Below are 13,669 nucleotides of genomic sequence, written 5' to 3' on the forward strand. Positions count from 1 at the left end.
TTGGTTCAGGTGGTGACATGTGCCTGTGTTTGAGGTGAAGGCTGCTATTGTTTCAGCTACCTGGTTCCATAAAGGAGCTTAACTGTTTCTAATGACTATCTTAAATGAAGGGTGGTGGTTATGCCCAGCCCCTAACAATATCGTCAGTTATGCAATAGCACCAACAATGTGCTTGATGCTTTACAACCATTTATGAGCACAAGATCCCGACCCCCTAAAAGCTTTAATTCTAAGGATCCAATTCTTCCAATATTTTTGTATGTGCTTAATGCCAGACATCTAAGTAGTGCCACAGAGCTCAGTGGGATTACACCTCTTCGAACAATTTAGCCTATGTGTGTTTGCAGAGTCAGGGCTAAACAGAGAAACATACAATTGGTAGATGAAGGGGGTGGGATGCAACTTTATTTTGGGGGAAAAAGAAAGTGATTGAGAAGAAATGTTCACTGTAAGGGCTGGGGAGTGGTTGCTTATTTTTCAGTTTTAAAATGAGAAGCAGTTTGCCCACTTCTTGGTTTCTTTAACCATTCCCAGTTGTTTCAGATTCCATGAGCTTTGCCCTCTCCGTGCGCTTTAACCTTTTGTATTTTCACTTTTTTCTAAGTAAGCATCTATTCTTCCTGGGTTTCTTTTGTTTAAACTCACTCCCCTCTCCCCAACCCCACACCTCCCTTGCCACTAAAACCTGGCTCTCCCCAGTGCTACCCTAACCGCATCTCCACAAACTCTTCCTCATCAGAGGCCTAGATTGGATACAGGACACATTGAAGAAAAAGCAACAGCCAATCAGCTGAATCCCACTAAGGTTCCAAGGTCTGAAGGTGTCTCCCACCCCATGCCCAAGGGGAAGGGAACTATATTTCTGATCTCTCCTGCCCTCTGCCTCCTCCCCATCGTTTACTGCAGTGGTTTTGAAGTACGATTAACTATGATTGCTCCAAAGGGACTGTGCCCTGTAATGAAATTGTACTATAGAACAGGACCTTATATAAATATGTAATGCAATAATCCTCTAATAAGAAGTATAAAATTGTGGCATGATGGTGCATTGTGAGATCCTAGCGAGGGAAAGAAATGACAGAAAACATGGAATTCTGGGAAGATGACACCATGGAAGAATAGATGCATGTTAACAAAGTACATCAAAATTGACTGATGAAAAATAGTCGTGTTGATTACTGTAGCAATTGCATCTAAATAGCCAATGTAACTGGCACAAAGACAGAATATAAGGAATAGTACTATTTGCAGTACTGAAGGGTCATAGTGGGGCTGTATTGCCTACGTGCAGACAGAAGCAAAATGAGTAATGAATAAGATTGCCATGTAGTGTACCTGTGTGCAGAGTTCTGCAATCCTAACTACTCTGTATATTATCCACCCAGGTCTGTAAACACCCTGCTATGAGCACTGGCAATATGTATTGAAGTTCATAGTAAAAATCATGAAGAGCTATACTGCTCATGCAGCTTTCTCTTTGCATACTATCTTTTCCTAGTTGGCTTACCTCTGGCAATGGAAACTGATAACTGAGACCAAATTAAGATGACATTTATTTAATTTTGGTAGTGTAGATGCTGCTTTGATCAAAAACCATTCAAGGATGGCATTAATTTAGCCATATTACCCCCTCCCACGTTTCACATTCTAAATTCTTCAACTGATGTTCAGAAATTCAAATAGGATCTGGGAAGATATTTCATACGTAGCAGGAATCTCACATAGGTAAATCTATTAGGTGTAACAGAATATAGAGACATGCTCAAACTTTATATGAAGGGTATGTTTTAATAAATAGTTTATAAAAGTTGTAAATTGTAATAGAATACAACGGATCAACAGATCACTTATAACTGTAGCTTATAAATATCTATAGCAGCCTCTATAACTTTTCTACTCATATCGGTAACATGCTGATAACATCTATTAATCATTTATTAACTATTAATCCTTATAAATGGAACCTCAATATACAGTGAGAGACTTTGGAACACTTAAGAGGCAGGGGAAGTTTTTTGTGGCATTGATGGACAGTTAGAGATGCTATTTTAAAAACCAAGTTCATTTTTTATGCCAGAATGAAGTATCGTGAGACAGATGGGAGATTTACTTTAATGGAAACTTGGTTTAATCACTGGTGTTGATTGTTCTGAGAACTTCCAGTATTGACTACCTGTTAGTTACAATATTGATGTATTTCATTTTCCACTTTTCATTTCAGCAAGATGTACATATTGTTATAAATTAAGAAATGCACAAAGGACCCAAGGAACGTTAGATTCACTTTGCCATCTTGTTTTACGTATCATTTTGTGTATTCATAAATATATCTTTTAAATGGACATATCTCCATCCACTCTAAAATATCTTAACTTTTTGAGTAGCAATTTTGCTCCAAGTAGCAAATGAAGAGAGACTGCAACTTCAGAAAAATGAGCTTTTCAAGACAGATCTTTAACATTTCTTATGGAGAATAGCAGCCTAATCTGTGTCTTGATTCTTATAACAGTGCGCATCACCACACTACCTACCTTCCATACAAAATAATAAACCTACTTCACAATTGGCTAGTGATCTAATTTTCTTTCCTAAATGCTTGTAGATGGTTGGGAGTATAATACTGGGTTTTTAAAATTAGTTTTATTTTTAACTTATTTACTTTTTCTCTCTTCTACTTTTCTCTGTCCATTTCTTCTTGCCTTCATCTTTTTCTTTCTTTCTTTTTCTCCTCCCGTCTCCTTGGATGGGTAGGAAGTGAATTTTACATGTCATCCTAAAAGCAATGAGAATTGTGGTCATTCTGATCCCTTTCAGGAATGAGTTCTCACTGTTGCTAGGAAATTCCAGTCTCCCACTTTCAGGAGCTTCACTCTTGAGGCTGTCAGCTTCATAGTTCCTTAGGAGCATAGCTATTGAGGGAGGCCATCGTCAAAGAGAGCAAGATGCTCTTGGAGGTATCTTGGGACAATGCTATAGAGGGCTCTGATGATTAATGCTAGAGCTGGTCAGAACATGGGGTCCGGGAGGGAATCTGCTCAACTTTTCAAAAAACATTAACTTCAGTTATTTTGTTGTCATTTCATTTTAATTGCACTTTTCTGAGTAGCTGTTATTAACACGGAGACCATGAATGTGACCCAGTAATCTAGGGGGAGTAGAGCAGTGGGTTGTTGTGCTCTTCAGTAGATCAAGAGGACGGATGGTTCAGTGGTTAGAGTGCCAGCCTGAGCAGTAGGAGAACTTGGATCCATTCCTGCTCTGCCACAGACTTCCTGTGGGACGTTGGACAAGCTATTTAGTCTCTTTGTACCTGAGTTTCCCATCTGTAAAATGGGGACAACAGCACTTCCCTATCTCACTGGGGTGGTATGAGGATAAATACAGTACAGATTGTGAGGTGCTCAGATGCCCCAATAATGGGGGGACATATAAGAACCATGGATAGATATTGTGGTTGAGGAGACAGGTGTCTCCACTGAAACATTTATAGTGAGTGGAAATTTGAAAATTATAAAGACATGGATCTCCATGGCTAGATCTGTGTTTAATGAGATGGGTGTAGTCTCTTGGCTGGTCAAAGAAGGAAGAAAGCATTTTTGTTATGTAAATATTTGGGTGTCCAGAAGCAGCAAGGCCCACCTGGAGGATGGAGTGCCAACTCCTATGATGGAGGGTGAGGCAATAATAGATACTAAATCTTCACAGCATTTCCATCTCCCCATGATCATCATCTTCCTTTTACATAGGTTCATCTTCATCCAGGTCTCTGCCTTACACCCAGGTGATTATCTAAGCTAAGTGGGAGGCCGGGAGCAGGGGGCGCTATTTGCATCAGAGTCATACAGCTGGGTATGCCTTAGATAGTGTTAGCAATTGAGGCACACAGTTGCTGCAGTGGCTTCATGTAGATGTTTAAAAGAACAGGGGAAAGATTAAAGTGTCATGGGAATCCACCAGTGAACACTCTGGAGTAGGTTTGTTGTTTATATTATAGTCATGCCCCATTATGGCATGCAATGTCATCCTAACCGAGTGAGTCAACATAACCGAGTGAGTCCCTGCCCCCAAAGAGCTTACATTTTGAAGTGGTTACTAGTTTCTCACAATTATTTTGCTCAAAACAGGCAGGCTTGGCACTGGCCAGTAGATTGTAAAGTCTGCTGGATTCACAGATGGCTTCTTGAGAATTAGCAAAAATATGGCACACTTTAGAATAGATGGTAGGGTTCCCTGTTCAAAGGCTGTTTGGACAGTCTCTCTCAGCAGGGATTGTGGGTGCTCATGGACATCTTTCAACAGCTATAGATGGCATAAACATGAATCACTGGTGGTGACTGAAAGCACCAGAATATTGGTGGTGGATGGTTGCGTTTGAAGATGGTTCTCTGCTAGTCAAGGTCAAAAAAAGTGTTTTGCTTTCCCTCTAAACAGATTCATATGCCCAAAAATTCATTAAATCTTTAATTTTGCACCCATGTTCCTCTCAACATTGATGCTGATCTGGTGCCCCTCTGGCCCACCCCCACCAGTGGTAAGGGGTTGATAATGTTGTGATAGAGTCCTATGTGTATGTGGGGGTTCCTTAAACCAATGTGAAGGCAGCATGGAAACTTGTCTGGCATCTTACACCAGGTTAACATGCAGCCAGTAGCTCAAATCACAGCACTTTTCAGCAAAAGGGAAGCTTCCAGCAAGAGGCTCAAAAATGGGAGCTACATTGAAAGAGTTAATTTTCAAATACATTTCCTTTGTCCAAAATTAAGGATTTCTTTCAGTGCTTCCAGAATGTCTTGCTCCATGAACATGATGAATTCTGTATATTTCATCTTGGGCTCAGTGTGTAGCTGCTACTGTTCAGAGTGGGCATCCTGGAGGGGAGATGATCTGGGAGAAGTGTGGTATCAGTTCCTCACACAGAGAAGAGCTGGCTTCTGAGGTGGTACAGAATCAGCTAAGGCTGATACAGTGATTTAGAGCCTGGACATGTTTTTCAGAGCAGGATATAGCCACCGCAGTGGGCAGAGGACAAGAAGTCTCTCTTAGCCTCCACCATGGCTGTGGCATAGGACTGTAGAAAATCCTTGCGGCAGTGTCAGTCTCTGTGGGTCTCAAACCCAGGTCTGCGGGAGTCGTCACACTCCAATCCTCCACCCAGCAGCTCACACCCAGCAGCTGGACTGGGGCCCATGAAGCACAAGCCCTGCCCCTACACGCTGATTGGGAGAGCTTTATGGCTTCTGATTGAGCTGCAGCCCCTATTTAAGCCAGAGGAGGAACCATGTTGGTTGTACAAGTGGACTTCATTCTGCCATGGAGTGCTGGTCTGGAGTTTACCTGTTCCTGCCTTCTGATCCTGGGATCTTGGTATCCTGACTGGGCCTGTTTCTTGGTAAATACATCTTTATCCTGCCCTCTGGTTTGTCTCTCAGTTCTGATCTCCTGATGTTCCAACTCAGCCTGATTCCTGGGAATTAGTTCCTGGCCCTGGACCCATGACTGATGCTAAGCCCTAGGCCAGGCCGCCCACACCCTGGCCCTGACAGCCAGAGTTTATCTGCACATGGTCATGTTTTCGATCAGTTATGCTCCAGTTTACTTCCTTCTACTCATCAGATGGAGCTCATCATGGCCGTGGGTGGTGGAAGGGGAGGAGGCAGCTAGGTGCTAATGTGTTAATGATAGTAGCTACTGTATATCACCAAAGCCTCCACTACTTGTCCCAGATTAAAGAGTCAGGTTTCTGAGGCTCATCTCTTTAGAATACATTTAGGCAAATCAACAATTCATAATTCTAAAGATAATTAGGCGGGGGAGTTGTTCCATCTTTGCAATGCAAATGTCTAGAACAGATGGAATCTGTTGTCAAGCGTTGTTAGATTGTGTGACTCTAAAGGAAAATGGCATCCATTTTGCTCAGGCCAATGGCATGAAAGTTTAAATGTTAAGAGGCATTTCTCCTTCATTCGGGAAAAGGAAATGTGTTTGGAAAATTAACTCTTCAAATGCAGCTGCCATTTTTGACCCTCTTGCCAGAAGTTTCCCTTTTGCTGAAAAGTGCAGCTTAGACATCTGTTCTGATCTGTCACTCCTTGGAAACTTTTTCTTCTTTAATAAAAAAAACAAACTAGGCATTTTGTTACAGAAAGCCAAGTCCTCGCTTTGTGAGACTTGAATCCACAACCTTCACAGGAATTTGTGAAGCAGAGATAGAGTTGCTCTCGGTGTAGATTGTGGGGCTCGGTCTTGCACCGGGACTTGGTCTCATGCCCAGAGTTAATGCTAAAGTGCATTGCTGTGAGATGTAGGAATATTAGAGGCACTGTCCTGTGAGATGTTAATTTGTGGTCTTGTGCCTGTCCTGAATACTGTTAAGATGGAAGCTACAGATCTCAGGGCAAGATGTTTGTGGTTGGTTGGCTGGTATTTCACCATGTAGGAGGTAGCACAGGGTCCAAACCAACATTCCTTCTCTCAGTAAAACAGGTTCTTGTGGAACTGGAGGGCTCAGGGAACTGGTAATGGAATACAAAGCCTCTTATTGCTGCTGTGAACGTTGTTACTATCTGATGGCTGTAAAGTGGCCTTTGTGAAATGAGTTGCTGAGCCCAGGCAAATGGGGAACAGTCGTCAGTACTGCAGTTGGCGGCTTTGTTGGCAGTCCCAGATGAGAGGGCATGGAATGAATATCATCTTACTCTCTTTATCAGGGATGAGAGACATAACCAGAGATGAGCTGTGTAGTGGGAAAGCTTGCACTGCCACCATTTGTGCTGTGCTAGGCGTTGGATAAATGGTGACTTCAGCTTGGAATGGTTTCATGAACAGGTAGAAACCAAAGAGCTCTCAGTGTTGAAGGTTGACATATTGAACACATCAGCCATTATATCACCTACAAAGCCATTGCATGTCCAGTTTTTAATATCTTTGTAAAAAGCACTTTGAGTATGAAAGCCATATACAGAACCACCTGCTTTTCTGTTTTGCCATGAAAATATATTTTATAGTCTATTAAAGCATTGATTTATAACTTATTAATACGGTCAAACAAGTTTTAAATACCTCTTCTGGGGATGCAATGTACCTTCTGAAACTCTAATTCTCTACCCTCTTCAAGAGTGAATTTTTACAGCTGCGTCCCTCTCTAAAGGATGGCTGTCCTTGTGGTGGCTATTTACTGACTGGTTAGGGTTTATCCAAGTCACAGATTTCCAGAAGATATTCTGAGTTTGTGTTTCTGACTTTAAAAGATATTATCTAAAATAGGGAATTAACAAGTCTGCGTGGATGACATTCACCCTCGTGCAGAATGCCAGCCCAAATCCTAAGTACCACGTAAGTGGCATTTAAGCTTTGTTTGAGGGCTTTAGTGGGACTTAACTGGGCCATTGGGCCTTTTGCTGATCCTTTGCACAGGGCTGACTATCACACTCCGAGTCTGATCTCACACTATAGCAGTCCATACGTGATTCACCATTTGTTTCACTGGGAGAAGCATTGAGTCCTCATTAAAGTTTTTTCAGCTTCACTGGATGAATCAAGGAGAAACCATCAAACCATATGACATATCAATAGAAGTGAACAGAAATTTTAGGCTGGGAGTTTTAAAGGGTTTTAAGGGAGTTAGGTACCATCTCCCATTGAAATTTAGTGTGTGTTAGATGGCTAAATCCCAGCTTTAATATTTCCTCCCTTCCTACTGTACATTAGTAATATTTATTTGTATTGTGGTAGTGTGTAGGAGCCCTGGGCATGAACCAGGACCCCATTGTGCTGTAGACACAGGGAACAATGCACCTACCTAATAGATAACTTGCAAAGAGTATACACTCTGGCTAGAAATTGCAAAACGTTGCTCCAGGGAGGAGTGACACAGAAACGCTCAGCTATGTAGCCTTATATTGCTAGTAAAAATATAAACAAAGCAGATGATTGACTAGAACGTTCTGAACCATTTTAAGTGTTGCTATAAACTGTGAATTATCTGAGGACCTTTAGTATTAGCATCTGTGGTTTTTACCTTCTCCCAAAACAATTCTCATCTGCTTTGCTATGCTAAAGATCTCCAGCTGTTTGTTACAGAAATTAAATGAATGAACTAAACACCACTGTAGCTGCCCAGGGAATTATTTTTCTGTAGTTTGTGTCCACCTAGCTTTTTAGGGTGAAATTCACCCCAGGGCAAGGGACACACAGATTCTTATTCATCACCTAAGACCTCATTGTGAGGTTAATGATTCCTAGAGCCCTGCTGGGATGTGGTACCCTGGGGTGAATTTTGCCCTAAGTACATAGAGTAGACAAAGAATAATGGTGCCCTCTTTAATGGTGCACAGTAATATTTTTGTGCAAAAAGTTTGTTAAAATAAGATACTCTTTACATTTTCAAAAGTAAAGCCTGGAGTTACATTGGCATAACGAGCAGAACTTGGCCCATGATTTTAAACCAAAGCTTGTAGGATTTATAGTCTGTGTTTAAATGTAGGCCAAGATCTGAGTTAAATTTCCCCTCTCATTCTCAAAGCCTAACCACCCAGGGCCAGCTTTTCAACTTTGAGATGCGTAGCCCAAGAATAACTAGAGGGAGAGCCAGGCAGTGACCTCAATCCACAGTGGATCTCCCACTGATGTTAACAGAAGTTTTGTGTAAAGATCAAGGGCAGCTCCAATTGTTTCCTGCTGATAAACGATATTTCTTCACTATAGCTCTCTTCATATTTTCATAGAGTTGAAAACCAGAAAGGATGATTAGATCTCTAGCCTGACCACCTGTATATCACAGGCCATTAATTTTCATCCCGTTTCCCCTATTTTGAGTCCAAAGACTTTAATGAGACCAAAGCATTTCAGTCCTCAGGAGACTCAACTTTGTCTCACAGGCAGTGAACAGGAGAGACCAAGGTGCCACCAATGCCTGAGGCCACTGCAATGGCAGGAATTGCTTAGGTGAGACATGCCCAGATGACCCCAGCACCCTATGCTGCAGAGGAAGACAAATAAGCGCCAAGGTCTCAGCCAGTTTGACCTAAGTGAAAATTCATTCCCAACCCCAAAACTGATGATCATTTGACCCTAAGCATGTGAGCAAGACACACCAACCAGGATCTAGAAATTGGATTCTCTGTACCACCTCACAGCACCAGTCCCTCCATGTTCAGTGTCTAAACTCTAGCTGTGGCCAATCTCTGTTGCCTTAGAGGAAGATGAAACACTCAGAATACATCTTGCCTACTGCGTATTGCACATACAGAACTCCCGTTAATGTTAATGGGACTTCTGTGAACTCATTAATAGAACATCCCCTTGCTCTAATTTTAGTGTTTGGTAGCTATTTTTATCTCTAAACCATAGCTTATCTAAGAACAACACTAACGTTTGAAATCAACACCTTCAAAAATTAATAAGCAACACATGAAAACAATCTTTTCGCTGTTGTGTTGGAAAACATTAAATTATACTCGTTTACTTCGTAAGTGTACCTCAATATCTTTTCACAATTTACTTTAACAGAGAAACAAAATTGAAGTTGCTGCAATGAAACACTCTCATCATCCATCATATTCCTGCAGCAACACAAATCTAAAATGTCAAGGCTGGTTGGCAAACACAAGAGTAAGTTCCAGACAGAGCCTGATAGTAGAAGTGGAATCCGGCTCTGTGCCAGGCTTCAGAGGAGCTGTTCTGGTCATGCTGAAGTTCCTTTGAGTGAAGGTTCTCTTTAAAAAAAAAAAAAAAAAAAAAAAAAAAATTTGCAGAGTGGTGTGAGTGATATACCGTTCAGAAGAGTAAAGCCTTCCCCAGGTCGCTGTGGTACATGCCGGAGCCAGGGAGGCCTGCTCTTTCACTGAATCCAGGGACTTTATTAAACTCTGCCCTGTAGGATCGCTTACTGCCTAATTCCACTGAAATTCCAGTAGCCGTAGGCAAGTTGAAGCCAAGGCACCAAAGGTCCTGGGCAGATACTGACTGCCAAAATCCCCAGGTCTGAAAGTGAGATAAAGCATCAACAAAAGAACTGGCAACTCACGGCAGACAGTGTTCTTTAACTGAATTATTCCGTGAGTAAGACAAATTCTGAATCAGATGGTATGGGGCGGGCAACTTTTTGGCAGTACCACCAAAGGCAAGAGCCTCAGGAGCAGTCTTCACTTGCAGAAAAGTAGATGCTGATTTTAAATTACCTGACACAAAATGAGCCTTTCAAAAACCAGTGTGATCAAACTGCAAGTCCAAGGGTACCTGCATGCTCAGCTGCTCTCAAAGTAAATCAAATGAGGTAGGTGCCTCTCCACTTCGAATTGTAACTGTGATTGGAAAAACATTGGTTTGCAAGGGTAATGACTGGGAAGAAGAAAAGCTAACTTCACTCTTTTAGCCATTCATCAGTGACTGGCTGATAAATGTAAGTGGCCTGGAGTCTAGACAGAAGATTGGTCCCCCTAAACAGGATGCTCTGAAATATTAGTTGGGGAGGTTTCACTGAGGCATTTTTCAGAAGTGAATCCAGTTGCTGGTAGTATCAGGTAGTTATCCCCTCCTCTCTTTGTGTGAATGTGCGCGCCCATCTTCTTTTCTAACTGTCTTGTTTCCCTCTTTGTGTGTCTCTCTCTCTTTCCCCACAGACACTCTGATTCACCCACAGTTTTTCTTCTTTCAGGAGCACTAGAGATTTGTACCTTAAGTGGACTATGCATAGAATCTGTGTACTCACTGCTGGTTTTGATGCTAATTACTTCCTTTTTTATTCTGCTCCTGCTTCGTGTGCTTGCCATCAAAATCTGCTTTGCAAACGATAAATGACGACTGTTTGATTTCTGTTGAGGATATTAAGGGTATCTGACTGTGTGAACTATTTTTAAAATCTCAACTGGCTAACAGCTAAGAATCAAGCCTCTGTGCATAGTGACAATATGCATTTTTCCTTCATGTCCGATTTTTTTTTTAAAGAAAAGTAGATGCATTTGCAGCACACACAGCTGGGCATGTCCAAACACACAGGCACACCTTTTTGCAGGTGCTAACACCTGCTCTTGCAGGTGTCAGAATTTATCAACTGCACTTCAATTTTAAGGCCAGAAGGGACCATTGGATCATCTGAAATATCATGTTCAGTTGCTTGTGCACTCTGATCCAGTCACAGGGCAGGCCCCTAAATCCTTTTCATAGTTACTGCTTTCTCAGATATAGTTCCCCCACCCCCAGTTCTGTTGATATGACCTGCATTCCTCATTCCTAGATGTATAATTTTATTTGGCTATATTAAAACACGTTTTGTCTGAATGGACCCAGGTTACCAAGTGATCCAGATCCCTCCCCGTCATTGTTTACCGCTTTGACAATCTTAGTGTCATCCACAAATCTTATCAGCAATTATTTTATATTTCCAGATCACGGATGAAAATGTTGAATAGTGTCAGGCTAGTACCAATTCCAGCAGAAAGCCAGTGGAAACACCCCCCCTTTCGAGGATGATTCCCCATTGACGACTACTTTGAGATATTAGAGACACAAGGTGGGTGTGGTAATATCTTTTTTTGGACCAAAGAGAGAGAAGCTTTTGAGCCACACACAGCTCTTCTTCAGGTCCCAAATTGTTCCTACATATACGGCCTTGTGTTTGTCTGTATTCAAAGTCATTTTGTTTGGATGGGTCGAGCTCACCGAGCGAACCAGGTTGTTCTATACAACTTTCCTGTCCTCATCCTTATTTACCAGTCTGCCAATCTTTGTCATCCCTACATTTTATTAGCTGTGATTTTACATTTATTTCAACTTGTAGGCATTGATTGGATCTTGAAGAGAATTTGCATGTATTACTCAGACAAGAGGAAGCTGGGCTGAGGCCCAGCTGAAATTGACACCTCTCCTGGACTTACGCGTGGGGCTTTCTGCAGCATTCGTGACTTCCGTATTTTGGGGCTAGCTGAAAGCTGGTTTGGCCTCCTGCATAAACTAGAGAGGGTTTAGGGCTGCTCTAATCCATACCCAGCTGTTAGACCTCAAGTGGCCATTCTAGCAGCTGGGTATAGCCGGAGTGCAGAGACACTGGGTTTCTACACTGTACTACCTGGGAATCCCCAATAGTCAGTTTACAACCTCTTTGCACTAGTAGGAAGTGTGGGTGGAGTCAAATCCCCAAATTTGTTTCTCTTTGAGTGGTAAATGCAGGCAAAGCTTTAATGTTGTTTCTTTTGAGATAATCCTACCCTGTAGGTGAGACTTAATTTTGGAGCCTCCCACAATTTTATGTCTATTTTATAATCTGTCCTACTCCGCCCTCTTATCATGCACAGCTCTAGCTACTACATTTCAAGCCAATGTTGAGGTGAAGACAAATTCTTTTGTGTGAACTGTACTGAAATAATTTATCTTGTAAAAGATAAAATGTTACTTTAATATAAATGTCTTAATGGAAGTTCTTGTCTTTCCTGCCTTTTTTACCATCAATTAAACATGGGGCCAAATTGCCTGCTAGTGTAAACTGGAGTGGCTCCACTGATGTAAGAGCCATGCCAATCTACACCAGTAGAGAATTTCCCTCAGTGTTTGTAGAGCTGAGGAAATAATGCAAAGCTTTGGTTTTCTTAAAGGTTTGAAAAAAGAATGAAGAAAGTTTGACAGTACTGAGCTGGTCCTGGCAGAACTTAGGTTAGTAATTTAATAAACACAGGTATTTTCAACACTTTTTAAAAATTTGCTCTTCTGGTTTGGCAGCTGAGTTAAAATTCAATTAAGTCTCTCTAACCTTGCTGCAGGGAAAGCTTGTTTTTTTAAAATCCCTTTACTTTTCAATTGTCAAATTCAATTAAGGGAGCATTTACGGTTTCATTGGGAAAAGGCAATGGTTAGCAAAAAAATAAAAAAAGCTGTTCCTGAATCAGATGAATGATTTTTGAACTCTCAATTGTTAGCCTAATCTTCAAAGTCTTTTTGACAGCAAGTGTTAGTGGGGATATTTTCTTATCTTGATATGCAGGGAGTTACATGTGCAAATTGTCCTGCACCAAAGTGAAGCTATAAACAGAGAATTTAACCCATGGGCTTACACCTGTGTATGGTTTATGGATTTACATGTCTGGGCAGATTGAGGAGACTTTTATACGACACCGAGTGGGCCCTTTGAAGTCAACGGAGGCCTTTCCATGCACCTCAGTGGGTTTTGGATAGAGCCTGCTGTACTGCCCCAAATATTTAGCACAGACTTTTCATTAAAGACCAAATCTCTTATCTGTGTGTGTGTTTTGTTTTTATAAAGATCGTTAGAGCTCAGTGATGAAATCCTGGCCCATTCAAGTCAATAGGGAGTTTTCTCTGTTCTGATACTTCACGTCAGTTCCCCATCACTAGATCCCATGATGCACTGCCAAACTCTTTAGAATGTGTATCCTTCTGTGGCCGTATGCCACATCTTTCCACTATCCTTTCCTTCTCCTCCCCACTGATCACTCTGCTTTTGTGAGTGACAGCAGCCTGTGGCTATGTGAGTACCCGGCCTGTGAATTAAATCCGAACCAGTTAAACTGCCACTGAGCCAGTCATGGATGAGTTAGCCAAAGCCTGCAAAATCTGAGCCGCGTAAAGAAATCTCTAAACTGTGTTCTTAGGGCCTATCCAAAAGCCCACTGAAGTCAATGAAAGGATCCCATTGATTCCAATGTGCTTCGACCCAGCT

General features: G+C 41.7%; 1 long non-coding RNA gene across 1 annotated transcript; it reads left to right on the forward strand.

The window, feature by feature from the left end:
* The first annotated feature begins 11,386 nt into the window (after positions 1-11,386).
* LOC137164426 (uncharacterized) lies at positions 11,387-13,208 on the forward strand. The gene is made up of 3 exons (XR_010923024.1): positions 11,387-11,509; positions 12,588-12,645; positions 12,974-13,208. It is a non-coding gene; the product is annotated as an uncharacterized lncRNA (long non-coding RNA).
* Positions 13,209-13,669: the final 461 nt, after the last annotated feature.

This window comes from Emydura macquarii, unplaced genomic scaffold, assembly GCF_026122565.2.
Source record: "Emydura macquarii macquarii isolate MOO-44397 ecotype Brisbane River unplaced genomic scaffold, CSIRO-AGI_Emac_v2 contig_2676, whole genome shotgun sequence".
In the NCBI taxonomy this organism is placed as follows: domain Eukaryota; kingdom Metazoa; phylum Chordata; order Testudines; family Chelidae; genus Emydura; species Emydura macquarii.